The sequence below is a fragment of the Geotrypetes seraphini genome, chromosome 2, assembly GCF_902459505.1.
Source record: "Geotrypetes seraphini chromosome 2, aGeoSer1.1, whole genome shotgun sequence".
Classification (NCBI taxonomy): domain Eukaryota; kingdom Metazoa; phylum Chordata; class Amphibia; order Gymnophiona; family Dermophiidae; genus Geotrypetes; species Geotrypetes seraphini.
The window spans coordinates 502,285,301-502,301,440 of NC_047085.1; the positions used below are offsets into that span (position 1 = coordinate 502,285,301).

A 16,140-nucleotide genomic window follows, 5' to 3' on the forward strand; every position below is an offset into this window, starting at 1 on the left:
CCCTTGGGGAGGGGTATGTGGCAAGGCTGCTCACTCTTCCCATTCCTATTCATGTTGGTGATGGAGCCTTTGGTGGAAGTGGTATGGAATCGAGAGCTCTATAGGAACAGGATTGATGGGAATCCTGTGGGGATCCCCTTCAGACTCACAGTGATGGAGGTAGTTCATCTGGGGCTCCCAGAAAAGTGTACCTTCCTCTGGCTTCTTGTCCTGCATTGATATCCAGCCACACTCGCTCTCTTCAGAGGCCACATGAGAGGCTTCTGAGAAAATTAGAGTCATGGGATAGGAGGCAATGTTTTGTTGTGGATTAGGAACTGGTTATTGGACAGAAAACAGAAGGCAGGGTTTAAAAGAGCCCATGTTCTTACCTTGATAATATCTTTTCCAGGAAATAGGTGTGTCATTCTGGACAAGTGGGTTATCTCCTCCTGGCCGCGAGCCATCTGCAGAAGGCATCCACTCCGGATTTTTTCTGTGATCCTCTTACTTCACTGGGAGCTCTACTGCCACCTACAGTTAGTACCCAAGCATGCAAGGTGAAGTAAGGAAATGGAAAATATCCCGAGCAACAGTTCTGCTCTAACAAATTACATTTGAACAATGAAATAACAACCAAATGCCAACAAAAGCATCAAAGGAGCTCAGGTAGTACTCCTGAAATTGCTAGAAACACATTATACAGTATTTTTTAGGACCCAAAGGGCTGAATGGCAACATACATACCTGGAGAAGAGCAATGAGACTGAGACAGAAGGCAGGGCAGGAGTCCAGAATAACACACCTATCTACTGGTAAAGAGAGGTAAGAACAAAATCTCTTTTTCCAGCGCAAGACTTACAAAAGCAGTCCCAGAAATCTAGGGAGGGCTGACTGTGCTGGCCCGTAAAACTTAGGACTCAAAGGCAGTGTCCTCCCTTGCTGCAACATCCACTCTATAAAATTTGGCAAATTTGTAGTGACCCAAGTCATACTACAAATCTCCTTAGGGGAGACTGCTCAAGCTTCGGCCCAGAATGAAGCTACACTTCTGGTCGAACGCAGAAACAGACACAGGAGACTGTTTCCCACAGGTAAGGTAAGCTAACAAAATGGCCATATGGATCCATCTGGAAATCATGGCCTCGGAGGCTGGTGTGCCTCGCTTAGCCAAATGAGTCAGCACAAACAGAAGGTCACAGAGCCGAAACTCGTTGGTGACCTCTAGATACGATTTCAAAATCCAGTCCTGTTTCTTACAGCAAAGAACTCCTAGACCAAATAGCACCATATAAAACATACAAAAAGAAAAATAGACCACCAAACGAATGGTTTGACTGTGAACTATTAACCACCAAACAGGAACTAAGAAAATTGGAGAGAATCTGGCAAAAAACAAACAATGAGTTAGACAAGACAAACTGGAAACAAAAAATGAAAACATACAAAAATCTGATCAAAGAAAAACGCACTAAGCATTATGCAAAAAAAATTGGTACTTCAAAAATAAACAGCAAGGAATTGTTCAAACTAGTAAAAACAATAACCGATACAACACAAATACTGAAAAAGGACAATGAACCCACTCCATCGGCACAAACCCTAGCCAACTTCTTTCAAAATAAAACCGCTAACTTAAGAGCAACTCTACCCACTACCATAACAAATGCCCTTCAATACCTCGAACCTCACGACCAAGACACCAGAGTAGACATGATATGGGACCACCTCGAATATCCAAATTGGCATCAATTTCTAAATCTCTTCAACAAGTACACCAAATCTAACTGTCTACTTGATGCATGTCCCCCTAAAATCATGACAGTTGCCCCTCTAGAATTTAAAAAGGAACTATTTGAATGGCTAACTTCCGCCCTCACAAGCGGAACGCTAAACAAAAAATTGGGACACATACTAATCACTCCAATCCCCAAAGATCAGAAAACCTCTTCTGCTCTGACATCCAATTTCAGACCCATAGCAAACATTCCCCTTTTCACAAAGATACAAGAAGGATTGGTCAACCTTCAACTAGTAAACTACCTGGACAAATTTAACATCCTTAGTGAACACCAATCAGGATTCAGGAAAGGATACAACACAGAAACTGTCTTAGCCTCCCTACTAAACCACCTTTATGATCTCTATAGCAAAGGCAAAAGCGCACTAATTCTACAATTAGACCTCAGCAGCGCGTTCGACCTGGTAGACCATGAAATCATGCTACTGTGCCTTGAAATAATGGGAATTTCTGGAAAGGCAAAGAAATGGTTCCAAGAATTTCTATCAAACAGATCCTACCGAGTAATCAGCAATGGAAATTATTCCAAACCATGGAAAAACCCATCAGGCGTGCCTCAAGGTTCCCCCCTATCGCCCACACTTTTCAACATCTATATCGCCTCCTTAGGCCACCTCCTACAAAAACTAAACTTAATACACTACATTTACGCAGACGACATATCCATCCTAATCCCCTTAAATGACATCACAAAAGAAATTGTAGACAATCTCTCAAACGTAATGACCGAAATCGATAAATGGACCACTAATTTCAAACTAAAATTAAACGCAGAAAAAACAAAAGTCTTTCTGGCTAGTCCTAATGACAAAATTACGAGAACATCGATAAAAATAAACAATCACGAATACCCAATTTCTAATAACATAAAAATACTTGGTATCACCCTAGACACACACCTAACTATGACTGACCACACAAACTCACTAGTGAAAAAATGTTTTTACACACTATGGAAACTAAGGTCCATAAAAAAATACTTTGACCCAACATCATTCAGGTTGCTGGTACAGGCACTGATCTTATCCATTCTTGACTACTGCAACATCATCTACCTGGGCATCCCACAAAAAACAATAAAAAAACTGAGATTAATACAAAACACCGCCGTTCGACTAATCTTCGGACTAAGAAAAAACGACCACATCAGCCCCTACTATAAAAAGCTGCACTGGCTTCCAATTGAAGCGCGAATACTATTCAAATTTGCTTGCACCTGTTTCAAGCAAGTCTGGGGACTAGCACCTTCATACCTACAAACTCACTTCATCCTACACAACCCCACACGAGCGACCAGAAACAAAAACATATTTGCATACCCAAAGATTACGGGCTGCAGATACAAATCATTCCTGGATAGAACCTTTAAGTTCCAAGCGAACAGACAGCAAGTTTGGCTGAAAAACTACATAAACGAACCCAACCTGATCAAAACCGCCCTATTCGAAAAATTCACTGACTAAAATCGTCCTCTCCCGCACTAGGACTCCCCTCCCTTTAAACGCCTTTCTTTCTTTCTCAAGATGCCCCTCATGTATTCAGATATTCGCTATCCATAGTACTCCAATTCAAATGGAAGTTCTAAAGAAATACTCAGTTACTCATTACCCATTGAACCCCAATCTGTAACTTTCCCCTCTTCACTATTGTATTATATTTAGACTCATTGTACGATACTGTATTAGACTTATGTATGGTGTTGTCTTTAGACTTATTGTATTGTATTATATTTAGACTCGTTGTATTATATTGTACTGTGTTGTATACACTCATTGTATTGTATTGTATTGTATCGTTTTGTCTTGTATTGTATGTTGACTTATTGTATTGTATTGTGACCTTGTTATTCGCTGAATGTCCAGCCTTCTTACAGTGTGAACCGCCTAGAAGTCACCTGACTATGGCGGTATAGAAAAATAAAGTTATTATTATTATTATTTCTTAGAACTGGTGGACTGGAAAGCAGGTAAGCGGACCTCCTAGTTGACATGGAACGCCAAAACAACATTCGGCAGAAAGGAATGAGCAGTGTGTAGAAAAACTCCAGTGTCCAAGATTTTCAAGAAAGGCTCTCTATACGAGAGGGCCTGGAGCTCTGAAACTTGTCTCGCCGATGTCACAGCTACCAGAAAAACAGCCTTTATTGTGAAATCCAGTATAGACGCTTGTTTCAGTGGCTCGAACAGAGCTTTGGTAAGACCCCACATTACCACGTTAAGATCCCAGGAAGGGAACGGAGGCTTGACTGGTGGCCTGATGCGGAGAGCACCCTTCAGAAATCTGGCAATGTCTGGATGAGTAGATCTGCAGTTTCGGGTCCTGAAACAAGAGAGCCCTGCAACTTGAATCTGAAGGAAACCCACAGTACTGTAAGTCCTTTGTCAAGGTCAGCTTGAAAGAAAGCTAACATGACAGAGATTGGAGCCGAAAATGGTTCTACAAGCTCCTGAAAACATCAATGCTGGAAAGCCTTCCACGCTTTAGCATAGGCAGAGACTAGTCGACTTCTTAGACTTGAGAAGGGTGGCAAAGACCACCTCTGAATACCCTTTATGCTCTTAATGCTTCACACTCAAGAGCCATGCCTTAAGATCAAAGTGATCTGGATCCTCCATGCAGACTGGAACCTGTGAAAGGAGATCTGGACACATCAGATCTGCATACCATGGTCTACATGGCCACCAGAATAACCTTTCCTTGATTACTTGAAATCCATTGAAGAACTCGGCCTATCATGGTCCAGGAAGGAAAGACATACAAGAGTAGGCCCTGAGGCCACGTCTAGACCACAGCGTCTAGACCCTTGCTTCTGGGCTCTTATTGCCAACTGAAGAAGCTATCCATCTTCTTGTTCTTCACCGTCGCCATGAGGTAAAATCATGGTTGACCACAGCGTTGAACAAAGGCTTAAAAAGCTGTCTTTAACAGAGTCCACTGACCCGGATCCAGGATCTGTCTGCTAAGGAAGTTGGCTTGAACATTGTCCCATAACATGTTCTTGTAGGTGACGTTCTACCCAGTTGAAGAACATGCAGTCTCCAAACACAGAGGTGCACTCTTGGTTCCACCCTGGTGACTGACGTGCCACCTCTGTAGCATTGTTGGAGAAGACTCTGACCGCCTGACCTTCCAGAGATTTTTTTGTAATTTCATCAGGGCTAGCTAAATGGAACGCAACTCCAACCTGTTGATCAATCAATTCCTCTGACAGAACGACCAACGCCCTTGAATCAGTCGACGGTTGCAATGAGCCTCCCAGTCACAGAGACTGGCATCTGTTATTACTACCAATCAGGAAACCATCCAAAAATGCGTATCCTTAGATAGGGACTGAGAGTGGAGCCACCAATCTATGCTGGCCCAAGCTTCCAAGGTCCAAGGTAGAAACTTCTGTAAAGTATCCATCCTTGGAGACCAGCTTGACAGCACTGCATGCTGGAGAGGATGCAGGTGGACCCTCACCCAGGGAACCACATCTATTGTGGCTGCCATTGAACCAAGGACTGCATGCCTCTGGAAGACAGACATGGCCTGCAGCCGTGTCAAACAAGACTCCCAGGTATTCCAGTGATTGAGTTGGTATCAAATGGCTCTTTCTGTAATTCATATTCCACCCCAGATCTTCCAGGACTCGGATCACCTGATCCACTGTGTGTCAACCCTCGGATGAGGAGGCCCTTATCAGCCAGTCATCCAGCTAGGGACGCACTTGCAGTCTCATCTTGGCAGATGAACTGCTATAATCATCACCTTTGTGAAGGTGCGAGGAGAATTAATGATGATTTTTCAGGACGTGAAACCTGCAAAACTTTCTGTGGTTTGGGAAAATGAGAATATATAAGTACTCAAATATAAGTCGATCCGAATATAAGTCGAGACTCTCAGTTCCCCCCCTCCAAGGAGGAAAACGGTTGACTCTAATATAATATGGGGGCTTAATATTCAAGTGCCATGCCCTGTCAGGATCTGTACCTAGTGTCCCCTCCCTGACACCCTCCCCTGCCAGGCTCTGCACTCAGCCCCCCTCAATGCTTGGTTCTGCACCCAGCCCCCCTCACTACTTGCCAGGTTCTGCACCCAGCCCCCTTCCCTCCCTACCCTGCAAAGCTCTGAACCCAGTCCCCTTCCCTCCTTGCCCTACTAGGCTATGCAGCCAGCCCCCCTCCCTGCCAGGCTCTGAACCCAGCTCCCTCACTATTTGCCAGGTTCTGCACCCTGTCCGTCCGTCCCTGCCAGGCTCTGCACCATGTCCCAACTTCCTGCTCCGAATCCCCTTTGGTGGTGTAGTCGTAGGCCGGGACAGGAGGGATCCCTCCTATCTCCTGTCCCGGCCGATACTAACAATTTTTTTACCCCGGCGTACCTATTCCCACATCCATGGTGGTCCAGCGGTATATGGGTAGGAACAAACTTTCTGCACTCCTACCCTGCACCCTTCCTTCTGATCTCGCAGCTATCGGCCAGTGGCGCACAGGCACGTAGGAGCAAGCTTCTCGAGCTCCCGCCCGGCCCTTCGACACTCGCTGAATGGCTGCCGCCATTTCTTGTGAGTCTCTCGAGAACTGGCGGCAGCAATTCAGGGTGCGGTGCAGGGCCAGGTGGAAGCTCGCTTGTACACGCCTGTCTGCCACTGGCTACTAGCCATGAGCCGCGAAATCGGAAGGAGAGGCACAGGGCAAGAGCGTGGAAAGTTTGCTCCTGCCCATACACCGCTGGATCACCAGGGTTGTGAGAAAAGGTATGCGGGGGTAAAAAATTGTATCAGCCAGGACAGATCTCTCCTGTCCCGGCCTAACGGAGAGTGTGGCGCAGTGGTTAAAGCTACAGCCTCAGCACCCGGATCTAACCATCTCCATTCAAAAATGCAGAACTCTGAGCGCTGCATTTACGTAAGGTCCAGAATGGGTCTCCAATCTTTGGGGTCTTTCTTTGGCACGATGAAGTATATGGAGTATTTGCCCGAGTCTGAATCTTCGGGTGTTACAGGCTCTATTACCTGAAGATCTAGCAACCTTCTTACCGATTGGCGGCCCACAATTTGGAAAGGAACCTCACTCGACCTGGCATCATTGCGATTTCTTGGTGGAGGGAGCAACACAGGATACTGAGGTTTGGCTAGACCTGGATCTGTAAAACCACCTGTAGCCCTGTGAGGTGGAACTGGAATATTGTCGAGACTGCCTGGAGCCACAAAAATTAGAGCACCCAGAACCTCTAGAGCAGTGTCCCGCAAACTTGCTCAAGCCAAGGCACACTAAACTTAGTAGCCTTGGCTCGAAGCATCTGGAAGTGCGCAGATGAGACGGTGATGACATCACGAGCGTGCATGATGTCATCACATCAATGTCTGCACATGCGCAAAGGCCCTATCCAGTGTCTAGCTCCTTCCCAGACACCCAAACCAACATCAGTGGCAAAACAGAATACAAAAGGTTTTGTAAAAAGGGGGGGAGGTGAGACGGTGATGACATCACGAGCGTGCATGATGTCATCACATCAATGTCTGCACATGCGCAAAGGCCCCATCCAGTGTCTAGCTCCTTCCCAGACACCCAAACCAACATCAGTGGCAAAACAGAATACAAAAGGTTTTGTAAAAAGGGGGGGAGGTGAGACGGTGATGACATCACGAGCGTGCATGATGTCATCACATCAATGTCTGCACATGCGCAAAGGCCCCATCCAGTGTCTAGCTCCTTCCCAGACACCCAAACCAACATCAGTGGCAAAACAGAATACAAAAGGTTTTGTAAAAAGGGGGGGGAGGTGAGATGGTGATGACATCACGAGCGTGCATGATGTCATCACATCAATGTCTGCACATGCGCAAAGGCCCCATCCAGTGTCTAGCTCCTTCCCAGACACCCAAACCAACATCAGTGGCAAAACAGAATACAAAAGGTTTTGTAAAAAGGGGGGGGGAGGTGAGATGGTGATGACATCACGAGCGTGCATGATGTCATCACATCAATGTCTGCACATGCGCAAAGGCCCCATCCAGTGTCTAGCTCCTTCCCAGACACCCAAACCAACATCAGTGGCAAAACAGAATACAAAAGGTTTTGTAAAAAAGGGGGGGAGGTGAGATGGTGATGACATCACGAGCGTGCATGATGTCATCACATCAATGTCTGCACATGCGCAAAGGCCCTATCCAGTGTCTAGCTCCTTCCCAGACACCCAAACCAACATCAGTGGCAAAACAGAATACAAAAGGTTTTGTAAAAAGGGGGGGGAGGTGAGACGGTGATGACATCACGAGCATGCATGATGTCATCACATCAATGTCTGCACATGCGCAAAGGCCCCATCCAGTGTCTAGCTCCTTCCCAGACACCCAAGCCAACATCAGTGGCAAAACAGAATACAAAAGGTTTTGTAAAAAAAGGGGGGGGGGGTAAATTAAAAGTTAGGTGCAGTTTACAGAAAAGCACTTACGCCCGGGAACTGTGACTAAATTTAGGCACGGCCATTTGCACCATCAAAAACATGGTGTAAATGAATTCCTGAATCTAAATTTAAGTGTGGACGCCCTTCTTCTATAATTACGCATATAGGTTAAAGTAACACCTCCAATCTGCGCCCACCCTCCCTTTTATAAGAACATAACAGAGTACTGGGTCAGACCAATGGTCCATCAAGCCCAGCAGCCCGTTCTCACGGTGGCCAATCCAGGTCACTAGTACCTGGTCAAAACCCAAAGAGTAGCAACATTCCATACAGAATCTCAAAAAATAGCAAATTCCAGAATCCCAGAGAGTAGCAAGATTCTAGAATCCCAAAGAGTAGCAACAATCCATGCTACTGATCCAGGGCAAGCAGTGGCTTCCCTCATGTCTTTCTCCATAACAGACTATGGATTTTTCCTCCAGGAACTTATCCAAATCTTTCTTAAAACCAGCTATGCTATCCGCTCTTACCTGTAGGGACACCATTCTACCATTCTGAAACAGGGCGAAATCGGCACACTGATTTCACCGCCCCTGTGAAAGAATTATGAGCCCCTGTGAAGAATTATGAATTATCCCCATTCCCTCTCCCTTCTTGCCATGCAACCATTCTAAGTAAAGGAAAATACTAGCATCTTGTCACAAGACTGCATTTGTCACATATTAACCTGACACAGGTTTACCCTTATCTCTTTAGACATTTCTGCCGCCTTTGATACCATAGATCACGATCTGCTTTTAAACAGGCTTGAAGAAATAGGAATAAATGAGAGAGTTCTAGCTTGGTTTACTTCTTATCTTGCTAACCGCACTTCTTTTGTCAGATTTAATAATGAAGAATCCACTTCTTATTCTTCATCATTTGGAATACCTCAAGGATCCATTCTGTCCCCTCTACTGTTTAACATTTTCCTCTCACCACTATTAGGAATTTGTCAGTCCATAGGCTTCATTCCATTTTCATACGCTGACGACATTCAACTCATTCATCCTTTGGACCCGGAAATAACATTGAAATTACATCCATTAACCATAAATTGGAACAAATACAAAACTGGCTTAATTCAAACAAATTAGCGTTAAATATCAATAAGACCAAATCAATGTTATTTAATTGAAAAAAAGACATAATACTTTTAAAACCGTTCATCCTTAATAACATCCCACTTAATTTGGTATCCTCGGTCAAAATTCTCGGCGTAGTACTAGATGATAAATTGATCTACCACGAACGTATCTCTCTTATCGTTAAAAACTGTTTCTTTAAATTACGTCAGATTCGCTCAATCGCCAAATTTCTTAGTTCAACTTCAATAAAGATACTTATTCACTCCTTAGTAATATCAAAAATTGACTACTGCAATGCTCTACTAATCAACATTACACAGAAAGAAAAAAGGAGATTGTAGATAATACAGAATACGGCCATAAAATTAATTTATAACACGAAAAAATACGACCACGTTTCCCCACTACTAAAAGACGCTCACTGGCTACCAATTGGCCATAGGATTATGTTCAAAATAATGCTTCTCATTTTCAAAACTTTAGCATCCAATGAACCACAATTTATTTCTAGATCACTAATCCCTCACAATACCCAACGTCCACTTCGATCATCTGATCAAAATCTACTTTCTGTACCCTCTTTGAAAATCATAGGGACAAGGAGATCAGACATGTTTACAGTGATGGGACCACAATGGTGGATTGCCCTTCCTCAGTATATTAGAATTGAACATGACATCGTAATATTTTAAAAAACTTTTAAAAACCTATTTATTTAATGACGCTTTTAATACTTGAAATTTTTACTTGCATTAGGGATACTTCTTAAATTGTGCTTTGGTTTTATAACCCCTTACCTCTTGTTTTTACCTTTTTTACTGAACCCAAGATTGTAATTTTTTAATTTCTTTCCTCCCACTTCAAGTATGTATTTTATTTAATTATATTGTTAATGTGTTAGTTTCTCTGTTTTTTTACTTGGATTATGTACATCGCCTAGCAATTTTAATAGGCGATTCATCAAATGTTTAAATAAACTTAAAACTTGATCCCTTATATGGGCATCAATCAGACTCTGCCTACGTGCAGGCCCTGAGCTTAAGGCTAATTAAGATAGCTTAAGGAGTATGCATTATAACCTTTGGACTGTCACATGCTTATCTTATTTGAGCAGTCCTTATTAGGAAAGGACATCAGCTGACAGGCCTTGAGGATGTGCAAAGACTCAGGCCCTGTCCATGTGTTAATCAGGCCCTTGTCTAAGTGCTGAGTTGGAGGATGATCACGAGGTAAAGGGAGGGTAATCACGAGGTAAAAGCATGTACCTATCTTTGTATCCACCAATGTAAAACCATGTACCTTTGTACCCACTAATCATGAGATGTGTAAACAAGGGAGTTACTATGATGTCATTAGCTTAGAAGCATAATAAATAGGGACTCGGAGCTAGCCCTTGCTAGCGCCTCCTCCCGATTCTAAGACTGTGTGTATGTTTCCTTTGTGGGCAATTCCTACACTTACCACATCCTCTGGCAACACGTTCCAGAGCTTAACTATTCTCCGAGTGAAAAAAAAATTTCCTCCAATTGGTTTTAAAAGTATTTCCCTGTAACTTCATCGAGTGTCCCCTAGTCTTTGTATTTTTTGAGAGCAAAAAATCGATCCACTTGTACCTGTTCTAATCCACTCTAGATTTTGCATAAAATTTAGGGAGTGTTTCACGTTTGAGAGTAGCTGTGAAATGGGTGGGTCATTCTGGACGTTTGAAAATAAGAGAAGGATGTCCTTAAGTTTAGCGCATGCCAACGCATCCATAGAATAACATGCACGCGTTAGCGTCTAGCGTGTGCTAATATTTATCACATGCTAAAAAGCATAGCGCACCTTTGTAAAAGAGGGGGTAAAAGTCTCCCAAAGAATAAGTAAGATGTATTGGGGTGAAACAGAGAGAGAGAAGTTCATTGTCTCAAAACCTCTCTTTAAGGATGCTTTTGAAGTCTTATGGCGAGATTGCCTTTTAGTACTTCTATTTAACACTACCAGAATCTTTTTTAAGCCTGTCTGCCCTTTCCCTTCAGTTTGTTTCCCCTCCCCCCCTTTTTAATAAAGAAAATTGTCAAAATTTAACCTACTTTCCATTTGTATCTAGTACTTTCTCCAATAATATTTGGTTTTATTTTTCCTGATATATACGAGAGTCATTTTAAAAATAATGCACACTATTTTTTTAAAATTTACATGCTTGGTTTTTTTTTTTTCAAGTATTTCTTTACAAACCTTCAATATGGTCTCCCTGCTTTGCAATGATCGAATTCCAACATCTGGGAAGCTTCATTATTCCATCCGTTTATGTTCAGTTGCCGAATGGCTCGGGTAATGGCGGAAGAAAGCTCTTCCAGAGATGCAAAACGATGTCCACACATAGGTTGTTTCAACTTTGAAAAAGGTCGAAGTCTGGTGGACTCATGTCTGGACTGTAGGGAGCTTGAGGTAACACCTCGCAGCTGTATTCGCGTAGTTTTTCAATGATGAGTGGAGAGCTCCATCTTCCCCACGACCAAAAAAATTTAAATTAGCTCAATCAAAAGTCAAACGATGATTTTTGCTTATGATCATGAAGGCATCATCATCACAGACAAAGTTCCATGTGGAAGAAGTGCCACAGCAGTGAATTATGATTTTTTGCAAAAAATGCATAAAACCCGACCTCAGTTGCTCTTGGCTGGGCTACTCATTCTTCATGACAAAGCTCGCCCGCACATAAGGAATGTCGTCATTGAAAAACTACACGAATACGGCTGCGAGGTGTTACCTCATGCTCCTTACAGTCCAGACACGAGTCCATCAGACTTTGACCATTTTCCAAAGTTTTGCATCTCTGGAAGAGCTTTCTTCCGCCGGTACCTGAGCTATTCGGCAACTGAACAAAAACAGTGTCTTGGATTGAATAATGAAGTTTCCCGGACATTGGGACTCGGTCATTGCAAAGCAGAGATTGTAAAGAAATACTTGGAAAAAAAAAAAAAAAAACACATGTAAATTTTAAAAAATAGTGTGCATTATTTATTAAATGATCCTTGTATATTTCTGTTATAATTTATGTAAACCGCTTGGATTGTAAAATAGGTGGAATATTAAAATTAACTTGAAGCTTGACCAGCAAATAAGAAACACAATAATAATGAAGTAAAATATTGCAGAGGAAAATACAGAGAAACTTTTGTAAAGAGATATTCAATATTCCTTTAAGGCACTATTTTAAAAACTGTTCTAGGAGTTATCGCAGTGGGGTTTGGTTTATTCCCTTTCTTATTTCCATGCTGTTATGTGTTTCCATTATGATAACTTATTTTCCTGTTTTCTTACTTTTAAAAGATTTTAAACTTAACGAAATCATGGTTTACAGTCAGGTACTGAAGCATTTTCCCTATCTGTCCTGGTAGGCTCACAATCTATCTAACGTACCTCATAAAAGTGAGCCCTAGAAAGGGGAATCAAGCCATTGTGACATCGCTGATGAGGTTGGCTGTTAGACATCACAATACCAGCCCTGGTTACCAGAGATTGAAACCGGTTAACAAACTGCTTCGATCCAGTGAACGAGCTCAGAGACCTTTACTGACTGCTGTCAAATTTCAAGCTGGGTGCAGAATCCCATAGGAAATATAATGAAGCTCATTCTCAAATCACTAAGATGTCTAAAAAAACTGGCACTTGGATGTTTTTCTCACCAAAACATCCAAATGCCGAGTTTTGAAAGTGATTTTCTGGACGTCTTGATAGGCTTCCTAGCTGCTGTGTGGCCAGAGTTCAAGGGGGAGTGTTGGAGGCATGTTATGGGCAGGCTTTGGGCAGACTTAGCACTTGGGCATCTTGCAATGATAATCAAACCTTTCCCAAGACGTCCTAGACGGAACTTAGACGGCCGGAGTTAAACTTGTTTTAAAAGCATCCAAGTGCTAAAAAGGTACCCAAGCTGACCATATGACCACTGAAGGGATTAAGTAATGACACCCCCCCACTCCCTCAAACATCTGAATGAATATTTGGGAAATTGTATTAAAGCATCACACCGGTGTCTTAAGTAGCCTGGTGGATGGGCTAATGGACCACAGAGAGAAGGACCCAGGCCCATAAACCATTCTAACCACATTTATGGTGGAAAGTGTACGCTCACCAAAATCTTACTAAGTTGCCATATAGGTGCAATCATCAGCAACACGGCAGAGGAACGCCCGAGCGTGAGAAAGCCGCAATGGGGGGCCTGTGCTGCCGATTATGTGGTTGCGGTTGGAGTTGCAGTTGGAGTTCAGATGGGTAGAAGAGTCGCGGGGGAAGCGTTGCCGCCGCCGACAACTATGGCTTATTTTTTGGGGTAGGGCTTATATTAAGACCCACCCCGAAAATCATGCTAGGGCTTATTTTCTGGGAAACACAATAGCTCTGATTTGGTCAAATTTATTTGGAATCCGGAGATTTCCCCATATCCTTCCAACACCCCTTGTACCTCTGGCAAGGAGGCAAGCAGATCTGTAAAAGTAAATAATATATCTATGTTATGCCACTCGTTTTCATATCTACTCTGTATAAGATCATCATGCCGCACCATTTGAGCCAGAGGCTCCATGACCAGTACAAATAATACAGGCGAAAGCACCCCACCCTGGAAAGATTGGCTGGAGACATCCACTACAGAAGTGAGTCTATGAGTTGTGGTGTCACGGACAAGCACTGGGAGAGAAGACCAGTTGCTTGAAACCTTTGGGAAGACAATGCCCACTGAAGGAGGCTAGTAGGCCGAGGTCTAAATTAACTCCTTTAGGCAATACAGTGCTCCCCCGGTCATTCGCGGTCAGCGATTTGCAGTCCCAGTCATTCGCGGTATTTTCTGACCGCGAACAACCAAGCAGCAGAGGGCAGCCGGATTGCTGGCGAGTGAAGGAAATCACTCACGGTATGCTCCAACCACATCTTCCTGCACTAAAGTCGGGCCTCACCAATCAAAGCAGCTCCTGATAGATGAGGCCCAATTTTAGTGCAGGAAGAGGCGAGTGATTTCCTTCACTCGCCAGTGCTCCGACTGCTCTCTCCTGCTGCCATCTCTCGTCTGCACCGCTAAAAACCATATTCATTACAAACATAGAATCATCCAATTTCTAACTCACAAATTTCTCAAATAAATGTCTTCAGACCTTTCTGAAAGAACATATAAATTTGATTTTTCAACGACTGAGAAGAATTCCAAATTTGTACAGACTGATAAGATAAAAGAGTTTACACGATATATTGTTAGTCTGTGAGATGTTTGACTAGTTGGTAACGATATTAGTTAAAAAACCTGTGGTGAGGTCAATCTAAAAAAAAATCTTTAAGAACATAAGGAATGCCGCTGCTGGGTCAGACCAGTGGTCCATCATGCCCAGCAGTGGTCAAGGACCAGCGCCCTGAGACTAGCCTTACCTGGTTCAGCAGGAACTTGTCCAACTTTGTCTTGAATTCCTGGAGGGTGTTTTCCCCTATGACAGCCTCCGGGAGAGCGTTCCAGTTTTCCACCACTCTTGGGTGAAGAAGAACTTCCTTACGTTTGTACGGAATCTATTTGAGCTTGAAATTATGACCAAGGAAGCTCTCAGAACAAAGGTGACACTTGAGTGAACTTACCCTCTCTAAAGATCATTTGAGCAGCCGTATTTCTACAATGATGGTATCCTATTCCTTAGTTTGACACTAATACCTGAATGCAAAATGCTACTGTAATCTAATTGGGACAAAATCAAACTGAACAAAATGCCGAAAATGTTCATGAAAAGAAGATCTAATAGGTCGTAACTGTCTCAGGTGTTTTTTTCTTTATTAACATTTCAAAGACAATTCACAAGACAAAATACTTGTTACAGGAAACCTAGAAACAAACAACATATAAGGAAAAAAAGTAAATTTTGTCAAAGAAGTATAAAGGTTTACCCTTCCTTAGACCACAATTAGTGGGGAGTGGTCAAAAGGAAAAAAACCCAAGGAGATTAATAGAAGTCCAATGCAAAATGGAAAAGGCCTAATGTGACACCATTCATAGCCCAACATCACTCTCGGATGATTTTCTTTAAATCAAGGAAGTCCTTCAGTTGTGCAGGGGAATAAAAAACATATTTAGATCCCACTTATCGAATCGGGCATTTACATGGATAGGCGCCAGCAAAAAGTCGCTCCTATATTAATGGTCTCTTGTCTTAAAGTCAGAAACATTCTTCTCGGTTCTTGTGTGGTCTTTGCGACATCTGGATAGACCCAAATTCTTTGCCCTCCAAAGGGGATATGAGAGTTTTTTTTAAAGTAAAGTCTTAAGACCATATTCATATCTTGTTCAAAACCAAATGATACTAATAAGGTTGCTCTCTCAGAAGCATCCACTATAGATTGTTCTAGAACAGCAGATATATTATTGAAGTCAATCTGTGTTTCTCCTCTCTTTTCCCCACCCCCAACTCTTTAGCTACGTTCTTGGTAGGTAAATAAGTAACTGTTTCAGGTTAAAGAAAACTTTTTTAAACAGATTATCAACCTGAACCTCAAAAGACACCGAGTCATAGAACTAAGGGCACGGATCAGATCAGACTTCACTTTACAATGGGCATCAGCCTCCTTTAGATACTTGGAAGTACAGATGAGTATAGATGTGATTGCCTTATATAATTAACATGATCCGGCTGCTGCGGGAGACTGGACAAATGTTAGAGTACTGGCGGCCACTCTCGCCAATTGGCCGTGTGAACCTGGATCGGATGTTCATAATGCCAAAATGGTTATATCTGCTGCAGTTACTTCCCCTTAAGCTCCTGAAGAGAGATGTGGCCATGCTGAATAGAATGTTGGCACAATTTTGTTGGGCGTATAAAAAGCTAAATT

General features: G+C 42.9%; 1 pseudogene; it reads right to left on the bottom strand.

The window, feature by feature from the left end:
- Positions 1 to 16,140, bottom strand: part of LOC117354953 — a 329,542-nt pseudogene that overhangs the window by 92,132 nt on the left and 221,270 nt on the right.